The sequence below is a fragment of the Carcharhinus amblyrhynchos genome, unplaced genomic scaffold, assembly GCF_965287045.1.
Source record: "Carcharhinus amblyrhynchos unplaced genomic scaffold, sCarAmb.v2.hapA chromosome_201, whole genome shotgun sequence".
NCBI classification, from domain to species: domain Eukaryota; kingdom Metazoa; phylum Chordata; class Chondrichthyes; order Carcharhiniformes; family Carcharhinidae; genus Carcharhinus; species Carcharhinus amblyrhynchos.
The window spans coordinates 50001-63542 of NW_027649941.1; positions in this window are offsets into that span (position 1 = coordinate 50001).

Below are 13542 nucleotides of genomic sequence, written 5' to 3' on the forward strand. Positions count from 1 at the left end.
CGTTTTATTTTTAACAATGTTCTCAGGCAAACTGGCTTTCAGAGTGTGTCTGCCATCACACTCACGATTTGGTCACGGGCTAGAGTTACTCGTTTTTTTTTAATCTGCATGGGCCCGTTCTCAGGCAACTGGCTTTCAGAGTGTGTCTGCCATCACACTCACGAGTTGGTCACGGGTTAGCTACTCGTTTTTTTTTTAATCAGCATGGGCCCGTTCTCAGGCAACTGGCTTTCAGAGTGTGTCTGCCATCACACTCACGAGTTGGTCACGGGCTAGAAACTCGTTTGTTTTTAAATATGGTACCTTTCTCTTGACAACTTTATTTCATAGTGTGTCCTGTCAGCACACTTTACGAGTTTGCCATAATAATGAACTCGTTTTTTTTATATGGTACCCTTCTCATGCAACCACCGGCCAGAGTGTGCCGCCCCAACACACTCACGAGTTTGCCACGCGCCAGTTACTCGTTTTTATTTTGTACAGCGACCGTTCCATTGCCAGATGCCATCCATGCTAGAGTGTGCCGCCCCATCACACTCACGAGTTAGCCACACGCGCCAGTTACTCGTTTTTATTTCGTTAGCGTTCCGTTGCCAGATGCCATCCATGCTAGAGTGTGCCGCCCCATCACACTCACGAGTTTGCCACGCGCCAGTTACTGGTTTTTATTTAAGTCACCGTTCCATTGCCAGATGCCATGCCTGCCAGAGTGTGCCGCCCCATCACACTCACGAGTCCGCCACGGGCTAGTTACTCGTTTTTTTCTTTCATGGTACCGTTCTTAGCCAGCCGGCTGCCCGCCTGCCAGAGTGTGCCGCCCCATCACACTCACGAGCTATGCCATATGACAGAAGTGCGTTTGAAAGGGTTTCCACATATATGACGTGCCCTGCTGGGTAGCCACAGGCACCGCTGCTTACGATGGTGGAAGGTGACTGGGTGCACGCCGTGCAGCCAGACGGTCAGCGCGAGTGAGTTGAGTTGGCGTGCCACTCAGGAAGCTGAGCCAGCACCGTGACACGGACACGCAAACGCCTTCTCGGATGCAAGCCAGCAGGTCAGGTGCGTGGCGTGCCGGGGCTGGACACCGCCACCGAGTTGAGTCCGGAGACCACTCGCGCAGCTGAGCCACCGCCGTTACACGGTCACACAAACGCCTCCTCGGATGCAAGCCAGCAGGTCAGGTGCGTGGCGTGCTGGTGTCGAGGCACCGCCACTGAGTTGAGCGAGCCAACGGCTCAAGCCGCTGAACCACCGCCTGACACGGGCACACAAACGGCTTGTCGGATGCAAGCAAGCAGGACAGGTGCGCAGCGTGCTTGGGTCGGGCACCGCCACTGCCTTGTGTTAACCGACCACTCGACGAGGCTGAGCCAGCACCGTGACACGGACACGCAAACGCCTTCTCGGATGCAAGCAAGCAGGTCAGGTGCGTGGCGTGCCGGGGCTGGACACCGCCACCGAGTTGAGTCCGGAGACCACTCGCGCAGCTGAGCCACCGCCGTTACACGGTCACACAAACGCCTTCTCGGATGCAAGCCAGCAGGTCAGGTGCGTGGCGTGCTGGTGTCGAGGCACCGCCAGTGAGTTGAGTCGGGTTAGCCACTGCAGCAGCGGAAGCACGGCCCTTACACGGAGGCACACAGACACACGCACAAAGAACACACCTCCGGGGCTGCAAGCATCGATAGGAGGTCCACGTGCTGTGAACGGACACCGCCACTGCGTTGAGTTAACCGACCACTCGAGCAGCTGTGCCAACCGCCGTGACACGGACGCACAACCGCCCTCCTCCCCGGGATGCAAGTCAAGCAGGTCAGGTGCGCGGCGTGCTGGGGTTGGACCCCGCCACTGAGTTGAGTCCGGAGACCACTCCAGCAGCTGAGCCCCCGCCGTGACACGGGTCGCACAAACGCCTACTCGGATGCATGCAAGGAGAACAGGAGCCCGCCGTGCTGGTGCCGGACACCGCCACTGAGTTGAGTCGGCGAACGACTGCGAGCGGCTGCGCCACCCACGTGACACGGGCGCCACCTGGTGGATGCAAGCCAGCGTTACAAGTGCGCGGCGTGCTGAGGTTGGACCGAGCCACGGCACGGAGTTTTGGCCCACCACTCGAGCAGCTGGACCGCCGCCGTGACACGGACACACAAACGCCTTCCCGGACTAAAGCGGGCAGGACAGGTGCGTGCCGTGCTGGGGTCGGACCAAGGCCACAGGGTTGAGTGGGCAAACGCCGGCAGCAGCCGAACCAACGCCCTGGCACGGGCACACCACAGCGGCTTGTCGGAGGCCAGCAGACGAAGAGGTCAGGTGCGTGGCGTGCTGGGGTTGGACTCCGCCGCTGAGTTGAGTTGGGAAACCACTCAGGCAGCTGAGCCCCCGCCGTGACACGGACACACAAACGCCTCCCTCGGATGCCAGCCAGCCGAGCAAGCACTCGAAAGTGCGTGGCCTGCTCGTGTTGGACACCGCCACTCGGTTGAGTCCGCCAACGACTTGCAGCAGCTGAACCGCCACCGTGACACGGGGACACACAAACGCCGTCTCGGATGCAAGCAAGCAGGACAGGTGCGCGTCGTGCTGGGGTCGAGCCCCGCCACCGAGTTGAGTACGAAGACCACTCGGGAAGCTGAGCCGCCGCCGTGACACGGGTCGCACAAACGCCTTCTCGGATGCAAGCCAGGCGGTCAGGTGCGTGGCGTGCTGGGGTCGGACCACGCCACTGAGTTGAGTCGGCAGACGACTCAAGCAGCCGAACCACCACCGTTGACACAGTCACCTTCCGGCGCATGCAAGGCAGGAGGGCAGGTGCGTGGCGTGCTGGGGTTGGACACCGCCACTCAGTTGAGTTCGAAAACCACTGCAGCAGCTGCGCCACCCCCGTGACACGGACACACAAACGCCTCCCGGAATGCAAGCGCAATCCCGCCGCCGCGGGGCTCATTTGCGACCAGCGTTCCTTCATATATGTTTCCGCCCTTTGCTTATCATCAGAACGGGAAAGACTCTCCTGTCAGCTCAGTGCGGATTTGTCTAGGGCTTATTTGCTCACCTCTCCTCGCCCTTTTGTTCGGAACATGGTAGCCCCCTTCGCAGGAAGAACGAGTGCGGGGCGTGCCGGCATCAGTGATGCCCTAGGGTTGCGGTTAGTTAGGTGGGAGGTGCCCCCTCCAACTCACCTACTGCACGGAGGAACAAGGCCATTGTGTTGAGCTGTCAGAACCGGGCGAGCGGCCTGCGCAACGATCTTCCCTCGCCGACAAGGAAGACCGTGCTCGTCCCAGGTACCAAAAGTGGGTGCAACCGGCCGAAACGGCAGATGCACAACACGCCACAAAAAGGAAATGCCACATTGCCGAGCCGTGTGTCGTGCTGCACACCTGCCGTAATGGTAGAGAAATGGTTTGCACGGCCTGAAGAACGGGTTCGCCAAGCAGTGAGTGCCGATCACTGTCCCGTTTCAGGAACCGTCACGTGCCTCTTGCACCGAAGTGCACTCGCGGATCGCCTTGGTCTCCCAGACAACGAAACGACAACGTCCATCCACCCGGAAGAAATCCGGGTCAGCGGAGGGCCAACTCTCAGCGTTCTGCAGCAGTGCATGCACGATGGGCCGCCAAGGGCCCCCCCAGTACCTACAAGTTCTTGTCGGCACGGGAGGTCACCACTTAGCACGCCACCCAAGCGGCTGCAGCACACGCACGATGGGCCGCCAAGGGCCCCCCCAGTACCTACAAGTGTTTGTCGGCACGGGAGGTCACCACTTAGCACGGCACCCAAGCGGCATGCACTACATGAACGATGGGCCGCCAAGGGCCCCCCCAGTACCTACAAGTCCTTGTCGGCACGGGAGGTCACCACTTAGCACGCCACCCAAGCGTCTGCAGCACATGCACGATGGGCCGCCAAGGGCCCCCCCAGTACCTACAAGTGCTTGTCGGCACGGGAGGTCACCACTTAGCACGCCACCCAAGCGTCGTGAACTACATGCACGATGGGCCGCCAAGGGCCCCCCCAGTACCTACAAGTTCTTGTCGGCACGGGAGGTCACCACTTAGCACGGCACCCCAGCGCACACACACACCACCACACTGAGATCCCTACCACCAGGGACGTGAAATAAATGTCAATCATGGAGTTTGTAGGCGACGATGGGGAACATTCCAGCTCACCGTAGTTCCCATCGAACGCCAGAGGATGGCATCTGTGACCGCCAGGTCACATATCTGAGACATTGTCCAGTTAAGCAATCGCACGGTTTCGAGCCGGCCGCCGAGCGTTGCCTTGCATTCTTATGTATCTCATCCATCTCTTTAGAATGCAACATGTACGGAACACGGCACTTTGCTGCCTCAAAGTGCTGGCACTCTGCACCAAAAGTGCCCTTGTTTTTAAAACGTTCGAGCCGTCAGGTTCAAAGTTTCGGACTTAGGATCTTTTGACCGCCAGGTCACATATCTGAGACATTGTCCAGTTAAGCAATCGCACGGTTTCGAGCCGGCCGCCGAGCGTTGCCTTGCATTCTTATGTATCTCATCCATCTCTTTAGAATGCAACATGTACGGAACACGGCACTTTGCTGCCTCAAAGTGCTGGCACTCTGCACCAAAAGTGCCCTTGTTTTTAAAGCGTTCGAGCCGTCAGGTTCAAAGTTTCGGACTTAGAATCTTTTTGACCGCCAGGTCACATAACCATTATCCACTTAAGCAATCGCACGGTTTCGAGCCGGCCGCCGAGCGTTGCCTTGCATTCTTGTGTATCTAATCCATTTCTTTAGAATGCAAAATAAAAGGAACTTAGCACTTTGCTGCCTCAAAGTGCTGGCACTCTGCACCAAAAGTGCCCTTTTTGTTAAAACGTTCGAGCCGTCAGGTTCAAAGTTTCGGACTTAGAATCTTTTTGACCGCCAGGTCACATCAGCATTATCCACTTAAGCAATCGCACGGTTTCGAGCCGGCCGCCGAGCGTTGCCTTGCATTCTTGTGTATCTAATCCATTTCTTTAGAATGCAAAATAAAAGGAACTTAGCACTTTGCTGCCTCAAAGTGCTGGCACTCTGCACCAAAAGTGCCCTTTTTTCATTTCGAGCCATTAGGTCCGTTAGTTTTCGGCTTAGAACTGGAACCGCTTCCAGATTCCCCCAAAGCCGCATGGAAAGCAAGCCAGCGAAAAGAACTTTGCACTTTGCCCTCTCAAAGTGCAGGCACTCTGCCCCAAAAGTGCCTTGACCTCGAGCCTATAGGTGCAAGCTTATAGGCATGGAACTGTGGACACTCCAGTTCCGTTGGCTAACGCACTGCTTTCTCGTGTTGCCCGGCGTGCGTAGGAACTCGGCACTCTGCACCCGAAGTGCCAGCACTCTTCGCCCAAAGTGCATTTTGCTAAATAAACCATTGACAAGGCGTCTGCACGACCACCCGACAATTGTTTATTGATATATATACTAGCCTATAATATATATATCTGACTAGAGTCACCACCGGCCAGGCAACTCTAGCCGTTTTCCAGAACAAACCCAGGAATTTTCGAAAAAATGACAAAGTGTCTGGCGACCCATCAGACACTTGAGTGCACTTCAAAAGGACTTATATTTGCCCAAAGTCCCCATCCGCGAAGTAACACTTTCCTGGGTATCTTTTTCAGTCACTCCCATTGACCAAAAATGTTCTGAAAAACGAGTTCCCGAAAATCTCCGGGCACCCCGCCAACCCACCTATCCAGAAATGGCTGGTGGCCACCTGGGCGGGGTGTCCCCGGTAGTCCTACCGGGGAAGGTGCCTGGGAGGCCCGCAAACCGGATCTGTCGAACCTTCATGGAGGCTCCCGAGGACAAACCATTAACCAGCCTCCCAGCAGCTGTGCTGGGAATTGCCTGCGGATACCTCCAAGGGACTGACCCTCCGACCTCTGCGGGAAACCACGCACTGTGTCCCCGGTTCGCCGACCGGATCTGCCCCATAGACTTCCGTCCGGCAAACCATTAACCAGCCTCCCTGAAGCTCTGCTGGAAATTGCCGGAGACTAGTCCCAAGGGACTGACCCGCCGGCCTCTGCCGGAAACCACGCACTCTGGGCCCGGTTCGCCGACCGGATCTGCCCCATAGACTTCCCACCGCGCTCCTGCTCCTTGCTCTGACCGCTCAGGGAGCCTCAAATTCGGTGGGACCACCGCACCCTGAGGTGCATTTTTTTTCAAAGGCCCGAAGTACCCCTGGACCATCTCTCTGCCAGAGACTAAGTCCAAACTGGTTAATGAGTTACACCGGCACCATACACCGCGGGCTTTTTTTCAACTGTTGCCCCCGCCAGCAGTGCTTCTGCCCGGCTACCACCGGGCAAATCGGGGCCCCTGTCACCAGCTGGCTGGACCATCTCTCTGCCAGAGACTAAGTCCAAACTGGTTAATGAGTTACACCGGCTCCATACACCACGGGCTTTTCTTCAACTGTCGCCCCCGCCAGCAGTGCTTCTGCCCGGCTACCACCGGGCAAACCGGGCCCCTCACACCAGCTGGCTGGACCATCTCTCTGCCAGAGACTAAGTCCAAACTGGTTAATGAGTTACACAGGGTCCATACACCGCGGGCTGATTTTCAAATGTTGCCCGTGCCAGCGGTGCTTCTACCCGGCTACCACCGGGCAAATCGGGTGCCTCACACCAGCTGGCAGGCTGGACCGTCTCTCTGCCAGAGACGAAATCCGAACTGGTTAATGAGTTACACAGGGTCCATACACCGCGGGCTTTTGCTCAACTGTTGCCCCCGCCAGCAGTGCTTCTGCCCGGCTACCAACGGGCAAATCGGGGCCCCTGTCACCAGCTGGCTGGACCATCTCTCTGCCAGAGACTAAGTCCAAACTGGTTAATGAGTTACACCGGCTCCATACACCACGGGCTTTTCTTCAACTGTCGCCCCCGCCAGCAGTGCTTCTGCCCGGCTACCACCGGGCAAACCGGGCCCCTCACACCAGCTGGCTGGACCATCTCTCTGCCAGAGACTAAGTCCAAACTGGTTAATGAGTTACACAGGGTCCATACACCGCGGGCTGATTTTCAAATGTTGCCCGTGCCAGCGGTGCTTCTCCCCGGCTCCAACCGGGCAAATCGGGTGCCTCACACCAGCTGGCAGGCTGGACCGTCTCTCTGCCAGAGACGAAATCCGAACTGGTTAATGAGTTACACAGGGTCCATACACCGCGGGCTTTTGCTCAACTGTTGCCCCTGCTGGCAGTGCTTCTTCCCGGCTTCCACCGGTCAAGTCGGGTGCCTCGCACCAGCTGGCTGGACCGTCTCTCTGCCAGAGACTAAGTCCCAACTGGTTAATGAGTTTCACCAGCTCCGTACTCCGCGGGCTGGCTACTCCTCCGTCCCGGCCGCCGCCGGTCCTCCTCCCCGGGTGCCTCCGGGGCTCCTCGGGTCCCTTACGCGAGGGGAGGGCTTCCCTGTCTGCCGCTGGCCACCAGGCAGCCGCTTTCCCCACGGCCAAACAAGCCGGAGAAAGAGCTAGAAATTCGGGAAAATACTAGCCCATTCCGGCCGAATGGCCGTCGGGGCGGCCGCCCGTGGCGGCCCCAGCAGACATGGGACCTCGGTCGGGGACCACTTCTCACTCTCGGCCGTGTACTTCCTTGGATCTCCAAAACTGGTTAATGTTTTACCACCGTTTTCGCCCTCCTACTAATCTGCAGGTACCCCGCCAACCCACCTGACCGCAATCGGCCTTCGCTTACGTCAGCGGGAAACCCTCCGGTAGTCCTACCGCCGAGGAGGCTCCGCCGGCGGTATGGCTGGTCAAATTGACTCCCTTAGCCGACCACGGTTCTTTTTTAAACAGCATTTTTTCTCAATTCCAACGGCCAGGCCGCCTTGCTGGGGGTCTCCCCGTCCCAGGGACGTCACCCCCCGGGCGGCAGGGCACACCGGGCCGCTCACACCAGCTGGCTGGACCATCTCTCTGCCAGAGACTAAGTCCAAACTGGTTAATGAGTTACACAGGGTCCATACACCGCGGGCTGATTTTCAAATGTTGCCCGTGCCAGCGGTGCTTCTCCCCGTCTGCCACCGAGCAAATCGGGTGCCTCACACCAGCTGGCAGGCTGGACCGTCTCTCTGCCAGAGACGAAATCCGAACTGGTTAATGAGTTACACAGGGTCCATACACCGCGGGCTTTTGCTCAACTGTTGCCCCTGCTGGCAGTGCTTCTTCCCGGCTTCCACCGGTCAAGTCGGGTGCCTCGCACCAGCTGGCTGGACCGTCTCTCTGCCAGAGACTAAGTCCCAACTGGTTAATGAGTTTCACCAGCTCCGTACTCCGCGGGCTGGCTACTCCTCCGTCCCGGCCGCCGCCGGTCCTCCTCCCCGGGTGCCTCCGGGGCTCCTCGGGTCCCTTACGCGAGGGGAGGGCTTCCCTGTCTGCCGCTGGCCACCAGGCAGCCGCTTTCCCCACGGCCAAACAAGCCGGAGAAAGAGCTAGAAATTCGGGAAAATACTAGCCCATTCCGGCCGAATGGCCGTCGGGGCGGCAGCCCGTGGCGGCCCCAGCAGACATGGGACCTCGGTCGGGGACCACTTCTCACTCTCGGCCGTGTACTTCCTTGGATCTCCAAAACTGGTTAATGTTTTCCCACCGTTTTCGCCCTCCTACTAATCTGCAGGTACCCCGCCAACCCACCTGACCGCAATCGGCCTTCGCTTACGTCAGCGGGAAACCCTCCGGTAGTCCTACCGCCGAGGAGGCTCCGCCGGCGGTATGGCTGGTCAAATTGACTCCCTTAGCCGACCACGGTTCTTTTTTAAACAGCATTTTTTCTCAATTCCAACGGCCAGGCCGCCTTGCTGGGGGTCTCCCCGTCCCAGGGACGTCACCCCCCGGGCGGCAGGGCACACCGGGCCGCTCACACCAGCTGGCTGGACCATCTCTCTGCCAGAGACTAAGTCCAAACTGGTTAATGAGTTACACAGGGTCCATACACCGCGGGCTGATTTTCAAATGTTGCCCGTGCCAGCGGTGCTTCTCCCCGTCTGCCACCGAGCAAATCGGGTGCCTCACACCAGCTGGCAGGCTGGACCGTCTCTCTGCCAGAGACGAAATCCGAACTGGTTAAGGAGTTACACAGGGTCCATACACCGCGGGCTTTTGCTCAACTGTTGCCCCTGCTGGCAGTGCTTCTCCCCGGCTACCACCGGGCAGATCGGGTGCCTCACACCAGCTGGCTGGCTGGACCGTCTCTGTGCCAGAGACTAAGTCCCAACTGGTTAATGAGTTTCACCAGCTCCATACTCCGCGGGCTGGCTACTCCTCCGTTCCGGCCGCCGCCGGTCCCCCTCCCCGGGTGCCTCCGGGGCTCCTCGGGTCCCTTACGCGAGGGGAGGGCTTCCCTGTCTGCCGCTGGCCACCAGGCAGCCGCTTTCCGCACGGCCAAACAAGCCGGAGAAAGAGCTAGAAATTCGGGAAAATACTAGCCCATTCCGGCCGAATGGCCGTCGGGGCGGCAGCCCGTGGCGGCCCCAGCAGACATGGGACCTCGGTCGGGGACCACTTCTCACTCTCGGCCGTGTACTTCCTTGGATCTCCAAAACTGGTTAATGTTTTCCCACCGTTTTCGCCCTCCTACTAATCTGCAGGTACCCCGCCAACCCACCTGACCGCAATCGGCCTTCGCTTACGTCAGCGGGAAACCCTCCGGTAGTCCTACCGCCGAGGAGGCTCCGCCGGCGGTATGGCTGGTCAAATTGACTCCCTTAGCCGACCACGGTTCTTTTTTAAGAAGCATTTTTTCTCAATTCCAACGGCCAGGCCGCCTTGCTGGGGGTCTCCCCGTCCCCGAAACGCCACCCCCCGGGCGGCAGGTCCTTCCAGAGCGCCGCCTACAGGTCGACAAACTATGCACTGGTTAATGCTGTCCCCGACTGGTTAATGTTGTCCCCAACTGGTTAATGTTTTCCCCGCTGCTCCAGGGACCAAATTTCGACGGGTTAATGACTTGCCCGACGCTCCAGCGGCTGCGGCGTTGGTGGTTAATGTTTTCTCCGACTGCTTCATGCTTTCCGCCACTGGTTAATGTTTTCCGTGCTGCTCCAGGGACAAAGTTCGGACTGGTTAATGACTTCCACGATGCTCCAGCGGCTGCGGCTTGCTTCTCAATGTTTTCCCCGACTGGTTAATGTTTTGCCTGCTGCTCCAGGGACAAAGTACCGACTGGTTAATGACTTCCACGATGCTCCAGCGGCTGCGGCTTGCTGCTCAATGTTTTCCCCGGCTGGTTAATGTTTTGCCTGCTGCTCCAGGGACAAAGTACCGACTGGTTAATGACTTCCACGATGCTCCAGCGGCTGCGGCTTGCTGCTCAATGTTTTCCCCGACTGGTTAATGTTTTGCCTGCTGCTCCAGGGACAAAGTACCGACTGGTTAATGACTTCCACGATGCTCCAGCGGCTGCGGCTTGCTGCTCAATGTTTTCCCCGACTGGTTAATGTTTTGCCTGCTGCTCCACGGACAAAGTACCGACTGGTTAATGACTTCCACGATGCTCCAGCGGCTGCGGCTTGCTGCTCAATGTTTTCCCCGACTGGTTAATGTTTTGCCTGCTGCTCCAGGGACAAAGTACCGACTGGTTAATGACTTCCACGATGCTCCAGCGGCTGCGGCTTGCTGCTCAATGTTTTCCCCGGCTGGTTAATGTTTTGCCTGCTGCTCCAGGGACAAAGTACCGACTGGTTAATGACTTCCACGATGCTCCAGCGGCTGCGGCTTCCTGCTCAATGTTTTCCCCGACTGGTTAATGTTTTGCCTGCTGCTCCAGGGACAAAGTACCGACTGGTTAATGACTTCCACGATGCTCCAGCGGCTGCGGCTTCCTGCTCAATGTTTTCCCCGACTGGTTAATGTTTTGCCTGCTGCTCCAGGGACAAAGTACCGACTGGTTAATGACTTCCACGATGCTCCAGCGGCTGCGGCTTGCTGCTCAATGTTTTCCCCGGCTGGTTAATGTTTTGCCTGCTGCTCCAGGGACAAAGTACCGACTGGTTAATGACTTCCACGATGCTCCAGCGGCTGCGGCTTGCTGCTCAATGTTTTCCCCGGCTGGTTAATGTTTTGCCTGCTGCTCCAGGGACAAAGTACCGACTGGTTAATGACTTCCACGATGCTCCAGCGGCTGCGGCTTGCTGCTCAATGTTTTCCCCGACTGGTTAATGTTTTGCCTGCTGCTCCAGGGACAAAGTACCGACTGGTTAATGACTTCCACGATGCTCCAGCGGCTGCGGTTTGCTGCTCAATGTTTAACCCGGCTGGTTAATGTTTTGCCTGCTGCTCCAGGGACAAAGTACCGACTGGTTAATGACTTCCACGATGCTCCAGCGGCTGCGGCTTGCTGCTCAATGTTTTCCCCGACTGGTTAATGTTTTGCCTGCTGCTCCAGGGACAAAGTACCGACTGGTTAATGACTTCCACGATGCTCCAGCGGCTGCGGCTTGCTGCTCAATGTTTTCCCCGGCTGGTTAATGTTTTGCCTGCTGCTCCAGGGACAAAGTACCGACTGGTTAATGACTTCCACGATGCTCCAGCGGCTGCGGCTTCCTGCTCAATGTTTTCCCCGACTGGTTAATGTTTTGCCTGCTGCTCCAGGGACAAAGTACCGACTGGTTAATGACTTCCACGATGCTCCAGCGGCTGCGGCTTCCTGCTCAATGTTTTCCCCGACTGGTTAATGTTTTGCCTGCTGCTCCAGGGACAAAGTACCGACTGGTTCATGACTTCCACGATGCTCCAGCGGCTGCGGCTTGCTGCTCAATGTTTTCCCCGGCTGGTTAATGTTTTGCCTGCTGCTCCAGGGACAAAGTACCGACTGGTTAATGACTTCCACGATGCTCCAGCGGCTGCGGCTTGCTGCTCAATGTTTTCCCCGACTGGTTAATGTTTTGCCTGCTGCTCCAGGGATAAAGTACCGACTGGTTAATGACTTCCACGATGCTCCAGCGGCTGCGGCTTGCTGCTCAATGTTTTCCCCGGCTGGTTAATGTTTTGCCTGCTGCTCCAGGGACAAAGTACCGACTGGTTAATGACTTCCACGATGCTCCAGCGGCTGCGGCTTGCTGCTCAATGTTTTCCCCGACTGGTTAATGTTTTGCCTGCTGCTCCAGGGACAAAGTACCGACTGGTTAATGACTTCCACGATGCTCCAGCGGCTGCGGTTTGCTGCTCAATGTTTTCCCCGGCTGGTTAATGTTTTGCCTGCTGCTCCAGGGACAAAGTACCGACTGGTTAATGACTTCCACGATGCTCCAGCGGCTTCGGCTTGCTGCTCAATGTTTTCCCCGGCTGGTTAATGTTTTGCCTGCTGCTCCAGGGACAAAGTACCGACTGGTTAATGACTTCCACGATGCTCCAGCGGCTGCGGCTTTCTGGTTAATGTTTTGCCCGACTGGTTAATGTTTTGCCTGCTGCTCCAGGGACAAAGTACCGACTGGTTAATGACTTCCACGATGCTCCAGCGGCTGCGGCTTGCTGCTCAATCTTTTCCCCGACGGTTTAATGTTTTGCCTGCTGCTCCCAGGGACAAAGTACCGACTGGTTAATGACTTCCACGATCCTCCAGCGGCTGTGGCTTCCTGTTTAATGTTCTCCCCGGCTGGTTAATGTTTTCCCTTCTGCTCCCAGGGACCAAGTACCGACTGGTTAATGACTTCCACGATCCTCCAGCGGCTGCGGCTTTCTGGTTAATGTTTTGCCCGACGGGGTATTGTTTTCACTGCTGCTCCAGGGACAAAGTACCGACTGGTTAATGACTTCCACGATCCTCCAGCGGCTGCAGCTTTCTGGTTAATGTTTTGCCCGGCTGGTTAATGTTTTGCCCGACTGGTTAATGTGTTCCCTGCTGCTCCCAGGGACAAAGTACCGACTGGTTAATGACTTCCACGATCCTCCAGCGGCTGCAGCTTTCTGGTTAATGTTTTGCCCGACTGGTTAATGTTTTGCCCGACTGGTTAATGTGTTCCCTGCTGCTCCCAGGGACAAAGTACCGACTGGTTAATGACTTCCACGATCCTCCAGCGGCTGCGGCTTGCTGCTTAATGTTTTCCCCGACGGGTCAATGTTTTCACTGCTGCTCCCAGGGACAAAGTACCGACTGGTTAATGACTTCCACGGTCCTCCAGCGGCTGCAGCTTTCTGGTAAATGTTTTGCCCGACTGGTTAATGTTTTGCCCGACTGGTTAATGTGTTCCCTGCTGCTCCCAGGGGCAATGTACCGACTGGTCAATGGCTTCCACGATGCTGCAGCGGCTGCGGCTTTCTGGTTAATGTTTTCCCCGGCTGGTTTATGCTTTCCCTGCTGCTCCCAGGGACAAAGTACCGACTGGTTAATGACTTGCATGATGCACCAGCGGCTGCGGCTTCCTGGTTAATGTTTTGCCCGACTGGTTAATGTTTTCCCCGTCTGGTGAATGTTTTGCCTCTGCTGCTACAGGGACCAAGCCCAACTGGTTAATGTTTTCCCCTCGGTTCTCCAGGGACTCCTGCTGCCTGGTGAATGCTTTCCCCGC